General features: G+C 43.3%; 1 long non-coding RNA gene across 1 annotated transcript in view; it reads right to left on the bottom strand.

Annotated features, from left to right (window-relative positions):
* LOC146833420 (uncharacterized) overlaps positions 1-15,556 on the bottom strand; it is a 59,242-nt gene extending 43,686 nt beyond the window's left edge. Inside the window, exon 1 of the long non-coding RNA XR_014960586.1 lies at positions 15,405-15,556. This is a non-coding gene — a long non-coding RNA (uncharacterized LOC146833420). The remainder of the gene's footprint in view (positions 1-15,404) is intronic.
* Positions 15,557-16,508: the final 952 nt, after the last annotated feature.

The raw sequence follows: 16,508 nt of genomic DNA, 5'->3' as shown, positions 1-16,508 counted from the left end.
GCTGCAGAGTTGTACACTTAGCATAGATCGCCATCTGGTGTTGGGCCCGGATGTTTGCAGTTTGTTTTTGTTCTTTGGACAGTCTTTGGAAGTCACGAGTTCGGTGACTCCTCCTTCGGTCCGTACTGCGCATGGGCTTCGGCTCCATCCTCAGATTGTTTTTCGCCAACAGGGAAATGATGGAGCGTAGTAATAACAGTGAGAAACCCATGTGTGTTGTATCTAAATAAGATGGACTGGAACGGATACAGGTAGCCGGGGAGGCGGGTGGGCGTGTACAACTCTGCAGCTCTACATGCCAAGAACAGATGCATACTGGTAAGTAGCATATTCCGTTCGAGGCATATGAGCTGCAGATTGTACACTTAGCATAGATTATATAGCAGTACCCAACCTTAGCGGCGACCACCGGTATCCGTTGCAGCGGTTTGAAAAAGTGTCTTTAGTACAGCCTGGCCCACACTAGCTTGCTGCTTGGAATGCACATCTACACAGTAATGTTTTGTGAAGGTGTGCGGTGTTGACCATGTGGCTGCTTTGCAGATGTCATCTAAGGGTATGTTCCCTAGAAAAGCCATAGAAGCCCCTAACTTTCTAGTAGAGTGGGCTTTAGGTGGAACAGATAATGTTCTTTTTGCCTTTTGATAGCAAATTTGTATGCACTTTACAATCCACATAGCTATCCCTGATTTAGAGATGGGGTTGCCTTTATGTGGTGGAGAGAAGGAAACGAACAATTGTTTAGTCTTCCTGAAAGGTTGCGTTCTTTGTATGTAGTACAGCAAAGCCCTCTTAACATCAAGTGTGTGTAAGGCCCTTTCTGCAACAGATTGAGGTTGCGAGAAAAAGACAGGTAATTCCACCGATTGATTGAGATGGAAGGGGTAATGACCTTGGGCAGAAACTTCGGATTTGTATGAAGTATGACCTTGCTGTGATGTATTTGTAGGAAGGGTTCCTGTATAGTGAACGCTTGTATTTCACCAACCCTTCTAAGGGAAGCGATAGCTACGAGGAAAGCTGTTTTCCAGGTGAGGAACTGTAGCTCACATTTATGCATTGGTTCGAAGGGTGGACCCATTAGCCGTGTAAGAACTACATTTAGATTCCACACAGGGGAAGGTGGTGCCCTGGGAGGAATTACTCGTTTAAGGCCTTCCATAAAGGCTTTAATAGCGGGCACTCTGAACAGTGATAAATGCTGTCTGTTTTGTAGATAAGCAGCAATCGCTGCTAGGTGTAGGCGTATGGATGAATATGCCAGGTTACACCTGTGAAGATGGAGCAGATAGCATATGATGTGCTGTATGGATGCATCTAAAGGGTTGATTGTATTGTTGCGGCAGTAAATTACAAATCTTTTCCACTTTGCGGCATAGCATGCTCTAGTGGTAGGACGTCTGGCTTCCATGATAATGTTCATGCAATCAGGGGGAAGGTTAAGGTATCCAAATTCTAAGATTTCAGGAGCCAGATTGCAAGGTTGAGCTGAGCTGGGTCCGGGTGCCTGATTTCTCCATGGTTCTGGGTTAGGAGGCATGGGGACAGGTGCAGTTTTTGATGTGGCACCACCGATAGCTGTAGTAGTGTGGTGTACCACGGCTGCCTGGCCCATGTTGGGGCTACCAGAATGAGTGTGAGGGAGTGCTGTTGTAGCTTCCTTACCACTAACGGAATTAGTGGGAGAGGTGGAAAGGCGTATGCAAATCTGCCTGACCCGTTCATCCATATCGCATTGCCTTTGGACAATGGGTGTGGGTATCTGGCGGCGAAGCTTGGGCATTTTTTGTTTTCGTGGGTGGCGAAGAGGTCTATCTGAGGATGCCCCCACTTTTGGAAGAATGGGTGAAGAACTTGTGGATGCAGTTCCCATTCGTGTAGTTGTTGCGTTTGTCTGCTGAGCAGATCTGCCATGGTGTTTTGTACGCCTGGAACGTGCTGTGCCAGGAGAAAGATGTTTTGGGGAATTGCCCATCTCCATATGCTCTGGGCTAAGCGGGAGAGCTGGGGAGAGTGTGTCCCCCCCTGTTTTTGGATATAATACATTGCAGTCATGTTGTCTGTGCGAATGAGGACTGCTTTGCCCGAAATCTGTTTTTGAAAAGATTTTAGGGCTAGAAAGTTCGCCAAGAGCTCCAGATGGTTGATGTGGAGCGATTTTTGCTGTGGCGTCCATAGACCTTGCATTGTGAGGTGTAAGAGGTGCGCTCCCCAGCCGGAGAGCGATGCGTCCGCTGTTAGAATCACCTGAGGAACCGGGTCCAGGAACGGCCGCCCTTTGGAAAGGTTTGTGGTGTTCCACCACTGCAGAGAGTGATGGGTGCGGCCGTCCACCAACACCAGATCCGTCAGCTGACCCTGGGCCTGATTCCACTGTTGTGCTAGGCACTCTTGAAGTGGACGCATGTGGAGTCTTGCATGGGGCACTATGAAAATGCAAGACGCCATCATTCCTATGAGCTTCATAAACACTCTTGCTGGAAGAGAGTGTTGAGGAAGGAATGTTTTGCGCAAGGCTTGTATGCTTGCGATTCTGACTGAGTTTGGATAGGCAATACCTCTGGAGGTGTCTATAGTGGCCCCGAGATATTGCTTTGTGTGAGATGGTATGAGGTGGGACTTTTGGTAGTTCACCGTGAATCCTAGCTGGTGGAGCAGTTGGATGGTGCTGTTTGTATGTTGCACACATTGGTCGTAGGACGCGGCTTTTATCAGCCAGTCGTCTAAGTAAGGGAAGACGTGAATATGTTGACGTCTGAGGTGTGCTGCTACTACCGCTAGGCATTTGGTAAACACCCGTGGTGCGGTGGTGACCCCGAAGGGGAGAACCGTGAATTGGTAATGCTGACCCTCCACCACGAACCTGAGGTACTTCCTGTGAGAAAGGTGTATTGGAATGTGAAAGTATGCGTCTTTCAGATCCAAGGTAGTGAGAAAGTCTCCCTGACAGAGGAGCGGGAGGACTTGTTGTAGGGTGACCATGTGGAAATGGTCTGAATGTATGTAGGCATTTAGAGGCCGGAGGTCCAGAATGGGCCTCAGGGTCCCGTCTTTCTTTGGTATTAAGAAATACAGAGAGTAGACCCCTAGATTTTGCTGATTGACGGGGACCTGCTCTATAGCGTGTTTTTGGAGGAGGGAGAGCACCTCCTGTTTGAGTAGTGTGGAATGTTCTTGAGACATTGGACGGTGCCTTGGTGGGATATTGGGTGGGGTAGATGTTAGCTCGAGACAGTACCCTGACCGAATAATTTGGGTCACCCATTTGTCCGATGTTATGGACTCCCATGCGTGGATAAAGTTTTGCAGTCTGCCCCCGACCGGAGTGGGATGGTCTGGGGGGAGGGAAGGGGAGTCATTGTGCGGGCGGGGTGGCAGAACGGGTGGTGTTAGTTTTGCCCCTGCCCTTATTGTTGTTGCCTCTGTAACCACCCCTTTGGTAGCCCTTTGAAAAGGTATTTTGAGGAGGGGACTTGTAGGAGGTAGAGGCGCTATCGGTGGAGTAGCCTCTGCCTGTGCTACGAAAGGATGAGCGTTTAGGGGCCTGTGATTGTAGTGCCCCCATAGACTTTGCTGTGTCTGTGTCCTTTTTCATCTTTTCTAACGCTTCGTCCACCTTTGGCCCAAAGAGAGTTTGTTGGTCAAAGGAGTGATTTAGTATGGACGCCTGGACTTCAGGCTTGAACCCTGAGATCCTGAGCCAGGCATGACGACGAAGCAGGACACTAGTATTTATGGCTCTAGAAGCGGTGTCAGCTGCATCGAGGGCACACTTAATGGAGGTGTTAGTAATTAGTTTACCCTCCTGTATTAGTTCATGAGCCTTGCGTTTGTGTTTTTCGGGGAGGTGCTGCATAAGAGCCTCAAGCTCGTCGTAGTGTGCTCTGTCATAGCGCGCAAGTAGCGCTTGTGTATTTGCAATGCGCCACATGTTTGCAGCTTGGGAGGCGGTGCGTTTGCCAGACGCGTCTAGAAGTTTGGATTCTTTATCTGGCGGTGGGGCTTCTCCTGAGGACTGGGAGTTAGCCCGCTTTCTAGCTGTGGACACAACTAGGGAATCTAAGGGAGCAGGGCCCTTAATGTATGCAGGGTCTGTGGGTGCCGCCTTGTACTTTTTTTCTATTCTAGGGTTCAATACCCTGGCCCTGACAGGGTCTTTGAACACCTCTGCAGCATGCTTGGTGACACCTTTAAGCATGGGCAAGATAGATGTGGACTTGTCCTGAATGTCAAATGTATCCAGTAGGAAGTCGTCTTCCACTGGTTCACTATGCATTTCCACCCCATGGTAGTGTGCTGCTCTCTGCACTAAGTGGTGAAACCCTAAGGAGTCCTCTGGAGGAGACGGCCTGGATGGGTATAGGTCGTCCTGAGGCATATCCGGTATGTCAGGGTTTTGGTAGTCTTCCCATGGGTCTGGGGTCCCCGGTGGAGTGGGGTCCATTGGGGCGTCCGCCGGGTCATAATCTCGATTCCCGTAATCCGGATCTGGGGACGGGGTCGGGGAGTGATGAGGTAAGGGTGGCAGAGACCTGGGAGGGGGAGGGGGTGGAGGAGGTGGAGGAGGAGGTAGTGGGGAGGGCACTCTGAGAGGAGAAGTAGCAGAGTCCTTCCGCTTGGGTGGTGGAGGAGGAGCCGGAGTGTCAAGACATCTTTTTTTGATAACTAAAGTCAATAGCCCAGTCTTTGGATCTTTAAATAGAGTCTTTTGCAAAGGGTCTGGTGTAAACAGATCCAGTGGCGCCGAATCGTCCGTTGGCGCCGATGGTTTCGGAGCCGAGGGTTTTCATGGTTTCTGTGCGCCATGCTTTTTTGGAACCTCTGGTTTTTTCGGCGTCGAAGGAGTTTTCGGCGCCGGAGCGTCGGTGCCGACAGATGTGTTTGTGTTTTGTCGGCACCGAGAGTCCAGGCTTCGGCACCGGTGGCTTCGGAGTCGAGCTGGGTATCACTTTCTTCAGTGCCGGATGGTGTTTTTCGGCACCAGGCGTCGGCTGGCTCGAGCCCGAGCTGCCGTGAGACTTCTGAGGCTTCGACACCGGGCCCGAAGGTGGGGTGATAGAAGCTGAGTGCTTGGTTGTACCCAGGCCTGCAGGCGAGGGTGTAACCTGAGTCTCTTTGGTTTTGGGCGCGGGGGTGGGAGGGGGTACAGTACTCACGACCCGCTGCGCCGGTGTGATGTCCTCCACGTCGGAGTCGTCGGCCTCGGAAGCGCTGACGACGTCGTCCTCCTGCTCGGTGTGTAGTTGCCCCGAAGCTCCGGCGTCGTCTCCGAAGATGTCCGGTGGAGCTGCGGTCGATGAGTGCGCCATGGTGCGTCGAGCTCTTCGATCCCGGATGGTCTTTTTTGATCGAAAAGACTTACAGGCGGGGCAGTCTCTAGCCTCGTGTTCTGGAGAGAGGCAAAGGTTACACACCTGATGGAGGTCGGTGTGGGGAAATTTAGACCCACATTTTGGGCACTTTTTGAACGGAGTCCTTTCCATCGGCCGGGACCGGAGTCGAGAAGGGCCCGAAGGCCGGTGCCGATGTACGGAATGGAGAAAAGTGCCGCTTCGAGAGATGAAGATATGATGAAGAAACTCGAAGAACGAGGATTTTCCGTCGAGGCTGGAACCGTAGAAGTTCGAAGCCGGAGCACGAAGTATCACATCCGAGCCCGATGGCGGAAAAAAACAATCTGAGGATGGAGCCGAAGCCCATGCGCAGTACGGACCGAAGGAGGAGTCACCGAACTCGTGACTTCCAAAGACTGTCCAAAGAACAAAAACAAACTGCAAACATCCGGGCCCAACACCAGATGGCGATCTATGCTAAGTGTACAATCTGCAGCTCATATGCCTCGAACACATTTTTACATTTTTGGATTATGAATAATAATAATAATTTTTATCGATTTACAAATTTTTAAATTAATCTTTGGGTACTCCCGCCAATGTGTTATTGGTTGTTTGATCTGTGATCATTCAGTTAAAATGACTGTGATTCCTCTTCCCTTTTCAATTTGCACATGAAAACATCAATAGGTTTTAGTTAGGTTTTAGCCCGAATTTTAATTTTGTTGAATGTGGGTTTTAGCCTTCTTTTACCTGTTTTCTTGATGTTCTTATATGTTTAGATACGGTAGAGGGCAGAATCAGCCACCTCCATCTTTTTTAGGAAGGGGCTCTCATACTCAGAGAGGCAGAACTCGCAACACCAGGAGAGGGTGGTTCAGGAACCAGTATACCCCAGGATTTCGACAGACCAGGAACACATATTACGAGTGGTAGAACCAACGATGCAGGAAGCCCCTTTAACTATGTGTAACCTCAATTCTCAAAATCTTGAGGTAGTCCCCATTTTTAATCTTTCTAAACATGAATTAAGTACCAAAGAGATTGAATTACTAAGTCATGGTTTGTCATATGTCCCCACTAACAGGAATGATATGTTTACAACACATGTTGAACTTTATAAGTTTTTTAGGACGATTCGTTTGAAACACATGTTTAGTAAAACTCCAATGGTGACACAGAATAATGTTACGGGGTTACGATGCTCTTCAACTTTTTATCCATCGACAAACATGATGCCCAAAGAACTGATCACATTTGAAAATGTTGTTTTGATGGAGATTGAACAAATGTTTAGAAATAGACACTACGTGAAATATAATTTCACAAAAGAGGAACATCTGATACTTAAAACCCTTGCCGACAGGGATGATCTCATTATCAAACCTGCCGACAAGGGGGGCAGCATCATTATCCAGGATAAGATAGACTATGATCTTGAAGTCCTTAGCCAATTAAACAATGTGATTCACTATGTTAAACTGACGAAAGACCCTACCGATCGCGTGAGAAAAAAGATCTTGGAGCTCACAAAGAATGGACGAGACAACCTATGGCTTAGTTCTAAAGAATTTGACTACCTAAATAAAAGTGATTTTTCTATACCGGCGTTTTATACGCTACCGAAAATTCACAAAAATGATTAAAAAAATCCCGGAAGACCGATTGTGGCGAGCTGTCAGTCGATCCTACAACCACTAGCTGAGTATGTAGATTTCTTCATTAAGCCATTTGTAGTTTTAACAAAATCATACACCAGAGACAGCACACAAGTGATAGTGACAGTAGAAGGCCAAGCATTCAGTAAACATCAGAACATCCTTGTTACGATGGATATTGAAAGCTTGTACATGAACATACCCCAGGGAGAGGCCCTGGAGGTGATCAATACCACACTAGAACAAAGATGTCGCCCCCACCAAGTACCATCAGAGTTCATTACTGATTGTGCAAAAATTGCACTAGAAGAAAATTACTTCCTTTTCAATGGCGACTACTACGGTCAAGTTAAGGGAGTCACCATGGGAGCAATTTTTGCTCCCGATATAGCGAATCTATATGTGGCCGCTTTGGAGGAAGAAGTAATCTACCACAATAACCCCTTTTCAAAAGAGATAAAGAAATATCTCAGATACATCGACGATGTATTCTTGGTATGGGAGGGATCAGTTGCCCGACTTCAAGAGTTTCACACATGGCTCAATCAACAAAGTAATCATCTTAATTTTACTTTGGAATATGATGAACATGCAATAAATTTCTTAGACTTACGGATATGGAATGATGAAGGCAGATTATCTACAAGCCTTTTCACAAAACCAACTGCAAGAAATACACTGCTCAAGTATACCAGTCATCATCCTCGCAACTTACGAGATAACCTCCCGTTTGGACAGTTCCTTCGAATTAAACGAAACTGTACCAGACGGGAGGATTATTTCAGAGAAGCCAAAATATTACAAACTAAATTGGTACTAAGGGGCTACCCACATAGATTGGTCAAACGTTCACTTAAGAGGGCCTGGTATTATGACCGGGAGGCACTCCTACAGAGTAAGGATGTACAGCCACCATCAGAAATCATCACTTGTGTAACAACATTTGGCACTGAATCAAACTCTATTAAAAAGATCGTGACAAAGAATTGGCATCTAATCCAAAAAGTAGAACCACAGTTGTCAACACCACGTTTTGCTTTTAAAAGGGCTCGCAATCTAAGGGACTCCCTAGTAAGAGCATACAGAGAACCGGTTCCAATCACCCTGACTAATCTTTGGGGTTTACCATCATTAATTGGTCACTATCCGTGTGGTAGCTGTATAGCTTGCTCTACAACCTCTATAGTAAAATCTTGTGCTATTAACGACAAACAATGGATTCTGCGACAACATACAAACTGTCTTACAAAAAACGTCATTTATTGCATAGAATGTCCATGTGGGCTTTACTATATTGGAAAAACAACACAGGAGATTAAAAAACGTATAATACAACATCAATCTCGCATTAGATGTAAAGTTGTCACAGCACCCTTAGTGGAACATTACATGCAAAAAGGCCACACTCCTTCAGATATGAAATGGTTTGTCCTTGAGTCTGTAAAGAACACTAAACGCAGACAGAATGTGGACAGAGCACTTACACTGAAGGAAAACAGGTGGATTTGGTCTGCTAAAACAGTAAAAATGGGATTAAATTTGTTTATCGAATGGCAAACTTTGGCCACATTATGAATTACATGGCCTATCTAATGTATCCTTCTTGAGTGGGTTGGTATATTCGACTCCTATGGATTGAACTTCGATGCTTCATGTAGTTAACCATCTGGTTCTTGTTACAATACCGTATTCTTAAGGAACCTTATGGAATACAGCCACATTATTATTGTGACATTAATTTGTGGCGTTTATGCACTTTTTTCATGTACAATCTTGATGTACCTGATATAAGCCATTACATTGTACAGGACATGTTTTTATGATGGATTTTGTATCGTTGTATGTGTTTATTCTATTTTATTTCATTGCATTGAACGATTGTTGAGAGACTTAAAAGGAAATCTGCAATCTTTCTCTATTTGCTGATTTTTCTGACTAATCCCGCTTCGTTTTTGTGGATTACATATGTGTGGACTACATTCCAAGATGGCCACTCTGTTTTGTATTCATTTTCTATCCCCGTTCCATTGGTATGACAACTTCCGGTTTAAAGGTGTTTTAATACCGGTTCCGCCGTACCCGAGTTGTTGCTCGGACTTGATTTGGCGAGTACAACCGGAGAAGTTATCCAGGTGCCTAATGAAGTAAGTGGTACACGCCGCTAATATTTAGAAATACAGACGCCTCAACGTTGGGCGATTTTTGGCTGACTCGATCATTAATGACGATTCGATTATACTAAGTTGGTTTGTTTTGACTGTTTGCTTTCAGAATACAGAAGCACAGATGCAAACAGTTGCTTTTGAGTGAGTTTACAACGTCTTTCCCTGATGGCTTTTTCTGGACTCAGTGATTGGTTTGAAGTTATTCGCTTATATCACATTTCATTGGATGTTGTTTCTTTGGTTTGTAGTGGTTCTGTGATATTTGAGACAGATTTACAAGAGTAAGAATTAGAGTATTAGAGTGAGTACTTATGGATATATATTTGTGTATTTGTGTAAATATAAGTATTTGTTTCACTTTTTGGGTGATGGTAGATGAGTGGCATTTATATATATTTTTCACGGCTTGGTTTATATTAACCAGGGAGTGGGTACTTTTCCACGTATGGGTGGCATAATTGGGATACACCTGTCTTTCTGTTTTCCTTCAGTGTACTGACAATACTTCAAAGTTTAACTCGGATATGTTTTTTTAAAAAATACTAAAAATTGAAAAAAGTATGAATTACAAAGTTGATGTATTTGTATATATGTATTTTTATACTAGATACATGGTGCAACTTCTGTCCTGATGATGGTCTCGTGGATTAATATTTCGGATAAGGAGACCGAAACGTCGACGCTTGTGACACTGTTTTGATGCAATGAAATGCCATTTGATGTTCATGTATGTCACAACTATCTGAACCAGTGGTTTGTGTCGTATGACCAATTAATAGTGATACATACCCATACAAAAAGTGTCAATAACTACTGTCAAGGTTTCACATTGTTACAGTAGTCTTGAGTTGCCAATGTTCAAATCGCTTTTGGAAACTAACGAAATACTACAAAATATAATTTCTCATAAATTTTTTTACAAAAGAATGAATTATGTCTTCTGTATATTGTATTGTCTATGTCTGAGTATTATGATAAATTGAGTTCACTACGGTGACTGTTCAAATAATTAGCAAAAGCAGAATAAATCCTGAAGGTTTATTTTTTGTGTTTACTTATATGTTTAGATGCACACATTTTTACATCGCACTTGCACTTTGTGGTGATCCATGGATGGATCAGATAGTTAGCACTTTTAACTTAGGTGCGTAATACTGCATTGATCTGTCTGTCAATATAAGATTTAGTTGAATAACATAGCATTTAGGCTGACACTTTTTACTTGTTGGGACATATATACGATCATAAGACTAATACTGTTCTATCCTCTTAAATTGTTGCACTTTGGTCATATATTTATTCACCAAAGGCTTTGACAATTTTAACATACTTTGAGGATTAAATGTGTTTTTTAATATATAAATAATTTTTTATTAAAAACTTTATTTATTAACATATTTATTAGCTTTTAGAATTAGCTTTTAGAATTATTTTGAGTATTTATGTCTCTCTTTGGTCATAAAATGTAACACAACTGTCAATTTATAAGCATTTAAGCAACAATGATTCAACATATGTGGAGAAAACAGACTTTTCGTAATACCAATGTTGTGCAGTATTTTACCCACTTTCTATGTCTATGCACCATGTGGTGTGGACACTCCAATCACTGTTTAGCATTTAAAAATAATGACGAAAGTGTTTCAAGCTGACTTGTGAGCAAGGGCTTCTGAAGCCCGAAACGCGTCAGGTTCGAGGTTGAGAAAAGAATAAACGTCATCTGACCTCATTCGTTTGGGTTTGCGTCTCTGTTCCCCATTGCTGTGGAGGTGCAGGGAAATCTTCGTTGTTATATATATATATATATATATATATATATATATATATATTCTTTTTTCTTTCAAAGGAAATTTCTCAGTGCTTGCAACCCCTGACCAGGCATTAGACTGGCACTTTATGGTAACTAGCATGCTATTGCAGAACCTAAAGTTAGTTGTTAATTCAGTTGTTTTTGATTAGGGAGTTTAAATTTGTGTTCTCAAAATAAAGCCCTACATGGTTACTCCAGTTCGTTTTGGTGGAATCAGAGGGAGTTAGATGTAATCGCTAGTTGGGACAGGGGAGCATGTAGTTTGTACGAATTATTGTGTAGTTTGTTCGAATGATTGGTGGGTCAATAGACAGGGTGGAGGAGGCTTAGCGTGTCTACAGATTTGCAGGCAAGTGATTACCAATTTGTGAAAAGCAGGGGGTTATGGTCTATGGGTTGAGGCGAGGGCAACTCACACAAGTACATACAGAAAAGTAAGCCAGTGCACAATCTGATTTGGTTAGGGCTGACTAAAGAAATGCAATTTGGAATAGAACTCTTATAAGGGGAGCACAGCATGCAGAGCTTGATGGGTATTCATTGGTCATAAAACTGTAAATTTTTGTTTCGCGCACTGATTATGAACTACAGTGGGAAGAAGCTTATAGGTTTCATGCAGTTTTGAGCAGGTAATAGTAGAAAAGAACAACAGTACCTTCAGATTTGGTAGCACATTTATTTGTATATTTAATTATGCAGGGACTGGGTGGGAGGGAGATCTGTCTTTCTCCCATCCAGTCCCTGCAGTTTGTTGCATAAGATCTTGGCAATTTGGCCAGAGGTTCTCTTTGTGGGCAGAGCAGGCTTTATTGTAGTCGTGTGTCCTGTTTTCAAGGAGATGGCGCTTCAGGGATTCCATGATGGGCAGGTAGGGAACATCTAGCTCTTCATTCTTCTACATTCAGTGGCTCTTGTTGTTGGGTGGGAACTCCATAATTTGGAAGCCACTACGGAGAAAGTAGTGCCACTGACTGTTTTCCTTTTGTAAGGTGGGATGATTAATTGCGGCGCTAGTCTGCAAGGTCATATGTCGGGTTTGAAGTATTTGTTGATTTTCATTCAACGGTTTTCAGGACCTGTATGGTTTATTCCATTGTGAGTGATACAGAATAATTTGAATAAACATCTTCTTGCAACCAGTAACCAACGGAGTGACTTTACAGCAGAGGAGATGTGTGTGTGTCTTTAAACTTAAAAGTAATCATGTGGCAGAGTTCTGAATTCTCTGGCGTCTGGGTGAGAGCGGAACCTAGTGATACAATCCATTTGTGTAAGCAATCTTTAGGAGGACGAGTGATGTTGCTTGACCCTCTTGTGGAAATCCGCAATAGGGAAAATGTCTGTTTTTTAAGCTTTCCTCCCTCATGCTGAGTACCCTTCATGCTCCCTCCCCCATACCCCACTTTCTAACCTCAGTTTCTCCAAAGCACATTTTCAGTACCCTATTGCTCCTTTGATATGTCCCACCACCGAAGTCACATCTGATCGTTCTTGCAGATCTCTAATGTATGTCGCCTCCTCCTAGATCATGCACCCATTGTCCATCATGGTCTCTCAGAAACTCGCCTTCCAGGATCTCATGATTTCCTACTGCCAAGATCTGGCATTAAATCCTAATCCGTGCCCTTCCAAATGGCAATGGATTATTTTACTAATCACTCATACCCACCCTTCTCTGCAGGTTTGATTACTTCTTCCTCCTGTTTGCCCTACAGATCCAGGTTGCTTGTCCAATGCCTTTCCTCCTATCATACCAAGTCAGATTTTAGTCCTGCTACCTCATCTCCTCGCTGTCAGATCTGATGTCCAGTCCTCCTGCTACCTCATGTCGCACTCACACATTGCTCAGGCCTGATCCATTTGCCCCGCCCAATGATTGTGTTTTCTTTTTTTTTTTTTAAATCAATTATTTTTTATTTGATTACAAACTGAACTAGAAAGCAACAAAATGGCATACAGGGGGACAAGACACATTGCTTAACAATAAAATAATTAAAAAAGCACAATTAGTGACAGAACAAAACATAGCATCCTTAATCAAAAAGAGACCAGTTAGCTAAACAGAATAATATATTTTCCTCAAGAAAACAGAAAAGGAGAAACAAATTCATGTACTAGATAAGGTGGAGGAGAGGACCAAGAAGAAAAAGGAAAAAAGAAAATGTGACTAGGCAGGCACGTCCTATTATGAAGCTACATTGGCCAACTAGCCCCGGACAGGGTCCCAAATCGAAGTGAGCTTTCTCCACCGAGGATCGTTCTCAATTAATACCATCTACAGTTACTTATCTTCAGGAATTCACACCACCAGATTCATGGATCAGGAGACTCACTCGCGAGCCAAAATTCTGTCAGAACCACTCTTGCAAGCGAGATTGAAAAAAAACATAAGCCCAATAGATACAGGGGAATAGCCGGTGAATGCCCCAGCATCATCAGCCTCGGATCCGCCACAGCCTCTAAGTTTGCAATAGCATAGAGCTTACCGAAGACAAATTCTCAGTACAAAAGGTGTGCAGAGCAAGATGCAAAAACATGAACCGCATAAGATCCCGCTGATCCACAGCGGAAACAGCGGTCATCCGGTCATAGCTTCATGCCAAATAGACGATGAGGGGTGCAATACTAATCGTTAATACATTTCAAAAAGTGTACCTTGATTCGAGAGACATTCAAGGCTGAGTGAACAAGCATGTTGCTGCACCTAAGGTTCGCAGCCGCTACTTAAGTGTTGAGCAAAGCACTCCATTTCTAAGCCCGCAGCTGGAATGAGTCAACCACGTTGCCCTGTGATGACAGATAGATTACCTTTTAGACAAGCCCGATCTTTCTATCTAGAGGAACATTCCGTATAAGGTCCAGACAGGGGTTATGTAGTAATGTAGTCCAGACAGGTTGAGGTATTTCAAGAGGATTTATTGTAAGATGTTAAGTATCCTGGAATAAGCCCCACCAGGAGCAGCCAGCAGGCAGCTCAGCCCCATCATAACTGTGGCTTATCTTCAATCAGCACCCAACATTCCGTAGTACATCACAGTGCTGAAGCATTCCACTAGCAGGGCATTGAGTGGGTAAAGACAGACATAGAAATATGCAATAGATAGAGTACAACATACCTCCTTTTCTTCCACAACAGAAAACTAAACATAGAAGTATAGGAACACCTGTCAAAGAAAGCGTACCAATCATTAACCTCTATCACACCCACTGGCCAGACAGATGTGACAGAAACCAATGCACAGCATGCAGAAAATACAGAAAAGAAATGATAGAATAAAAATGAGACACATTCCTTCTCTGAGAACACAATACAATACAAACACGCTCCTTAAGTTGACATAACATAGGCACTATTAGTCCATCATCAAACCAACACATAAAAGGAACAAAAAGAATAGTTAGACTGGGAGGATAGGTACTCTTCTTCCCTTCTCCAACGAAAACACAAAAGGAACAGGAAGATAGGAAGACTTAGAGAAAACCACCTAAAGGTACGAACACCAAACAGTACTCTTATTCCCTTCTTCAGTAAATAACGGAAAAGAGAAAAGAAAATATCAAACAGAGAGGCAGAGGAATAAACAAAAGATACCCCACACCACCCTGCAAAACAGCATTTAAAAATTAGATTGAAAATTATTGAACATTTGAGAGAGATATAAACCCATACAGAGACAACCTCGTAATATGGCTACACATTGAAAAAAAAATGCAGCTCGATAGAAATTCCAATGAAACCTTGAGAGGGTTAAACCCCAAATCGACAACCTTGAAAACATTGAAAAACATTGAATAATTGAAAGGAAACGAACACATATTGACAACCTCAATCAAATTGAAAACCATTGAAATGTTGCCCTTTGAAAACAACTAGAATAAATGCAAATTGATGAATCGATAGAGAAACACATTTCTTACCCAGAAATACTGGATGCATGCATAAACATTGATAAACATTGAAATGTTGCCCTTTAGAAAACAACTAGAACACAAAGCATGGTGTTAAACGAGGCTAACACTCCGGCAAACTTCACAACCATAGATCTGTCAGACTTAAGCTGGAGATTGAAAAAAAAAACATTTAATGCTGCATATCGTCTATATTGACATGGAAATAAATGTACCTTTGTACACTGCTCTGCTCTGCACTGCTCAAATTAAACAAAAACAAACTGACTGGTTATAAAGCTTGACTAGTCGCACTATTTTAAAAGTAACTGAGCAGTTTTAGAAAATGTAGAGTTAACAACAACACAGGAGGTTGAAACGTTGTAAAACTGTAACTGGAACGTAAAACTATAATAAATTAAAGTTAGAAATTGGCATACAAATACTGAATGTTTTTTTTAAATAAACACTAGATGGCAGCATGGCAGTGAATAAAGCTCGAAATGTTTGAAAATGTCACTAGAGAGTAACTTCGTCATTCCAAACTCACAGGTACACCGATAGATCAGCTGATGCCATGCCGGTACTCGACTTACAGATGTTGAAAAGAGTTTGCCATCGAAATTGACAGATTCACAAAGACACACATCCTTCTAGAAGACTGTTCTGACGAACTAAAACTGTAACAGAAGATTGATGAGTGTACCCACAGTGCTCATAATGATGATGAAACTGCCGTAGAGCCGATGACAAACATGGTTGGCAATAGAAACGAGCACCGGTGGTGCATGCACGTACTACTGCTTCAAATGCACGGTGCATTGTAAAAGATAGGGTACTGCCAAACAAAAAATGGCGGCGCGCACAATGACGCCGTGACGAGTGGCTCCCGGTGTCTCCGTGCATGAATACGTCCGTGTGAGGAGCAATAAGCATGACGTCACAAATGCAGCGAAGAAAACATCCTAGGAGTGCAGTATGTAGGTAAGATCGCGTGCACATAAACGAACGCGCTCTCTTGATTTTTTGAAAATAAAATAATGTTAAACTGCCAAATGAAGCAAAGGCTTACCAAAGGCCCGTCAATACAAATAAACAAGGCTCACCTGCCACAAAAGTAATAACACTTCCCCATAGCGCTTGAAGGTAGCTCCTCTGCATGTCAGGCAATAACACCAGAACGCTTAATGCTTGAACTAAAATATTAGTTCTACCCTTCTTGGATAGAGGTTTCTCGATAGTTGCCAAACAGGAAAAATTGTCCCAACCACGTTGTTTTGCCCGAACAGAAAATTTCCTCTCAATCATAATAGCACCGGATAAAAAGCTGACATGAGGTTGCATGGTAGGTTGCAGGTGACACACACTCTGAGGGGATTGAAAATTGTCCCGTGGTGTGACAGGAATACATCAAAACAGTCCAATTATCTTGGTAGTTGAAACGTTATAATGAAGGAAGAAACAGAGCTTTTAAAACTGGAACCGGCACTTGTTATGCTTGGTCAATGAAACACGGGGAAGACAACAGTAATGACACTCCTCCATAGCGCTTGAAAATTGCTCCTCTGCATGTCAGGCAGAAACACAGAAACAAAGGGTTTTCTGTAGCAGGTAGCAGGTAGCAGGTAACATGTAGATGCGAAACTCTCGGTGA

Source organism: Triturus cristatus, chromosome 4_2 (genome assembly GCF_964204655.1).
Source record: "Triturus cristatus chromosome 4_2, aTriCri1.1, whole genome shotgun sequence".
Classification (NCBI taxonomy): Eukaryota; Metazoa; Chordata; class Amphibia; order Caudata; family Salamandridae; genus Triturus; species Triturus cristatus.
This window is presented reverse-complemented; position numbering and strand designations above follow the sequence as displayed.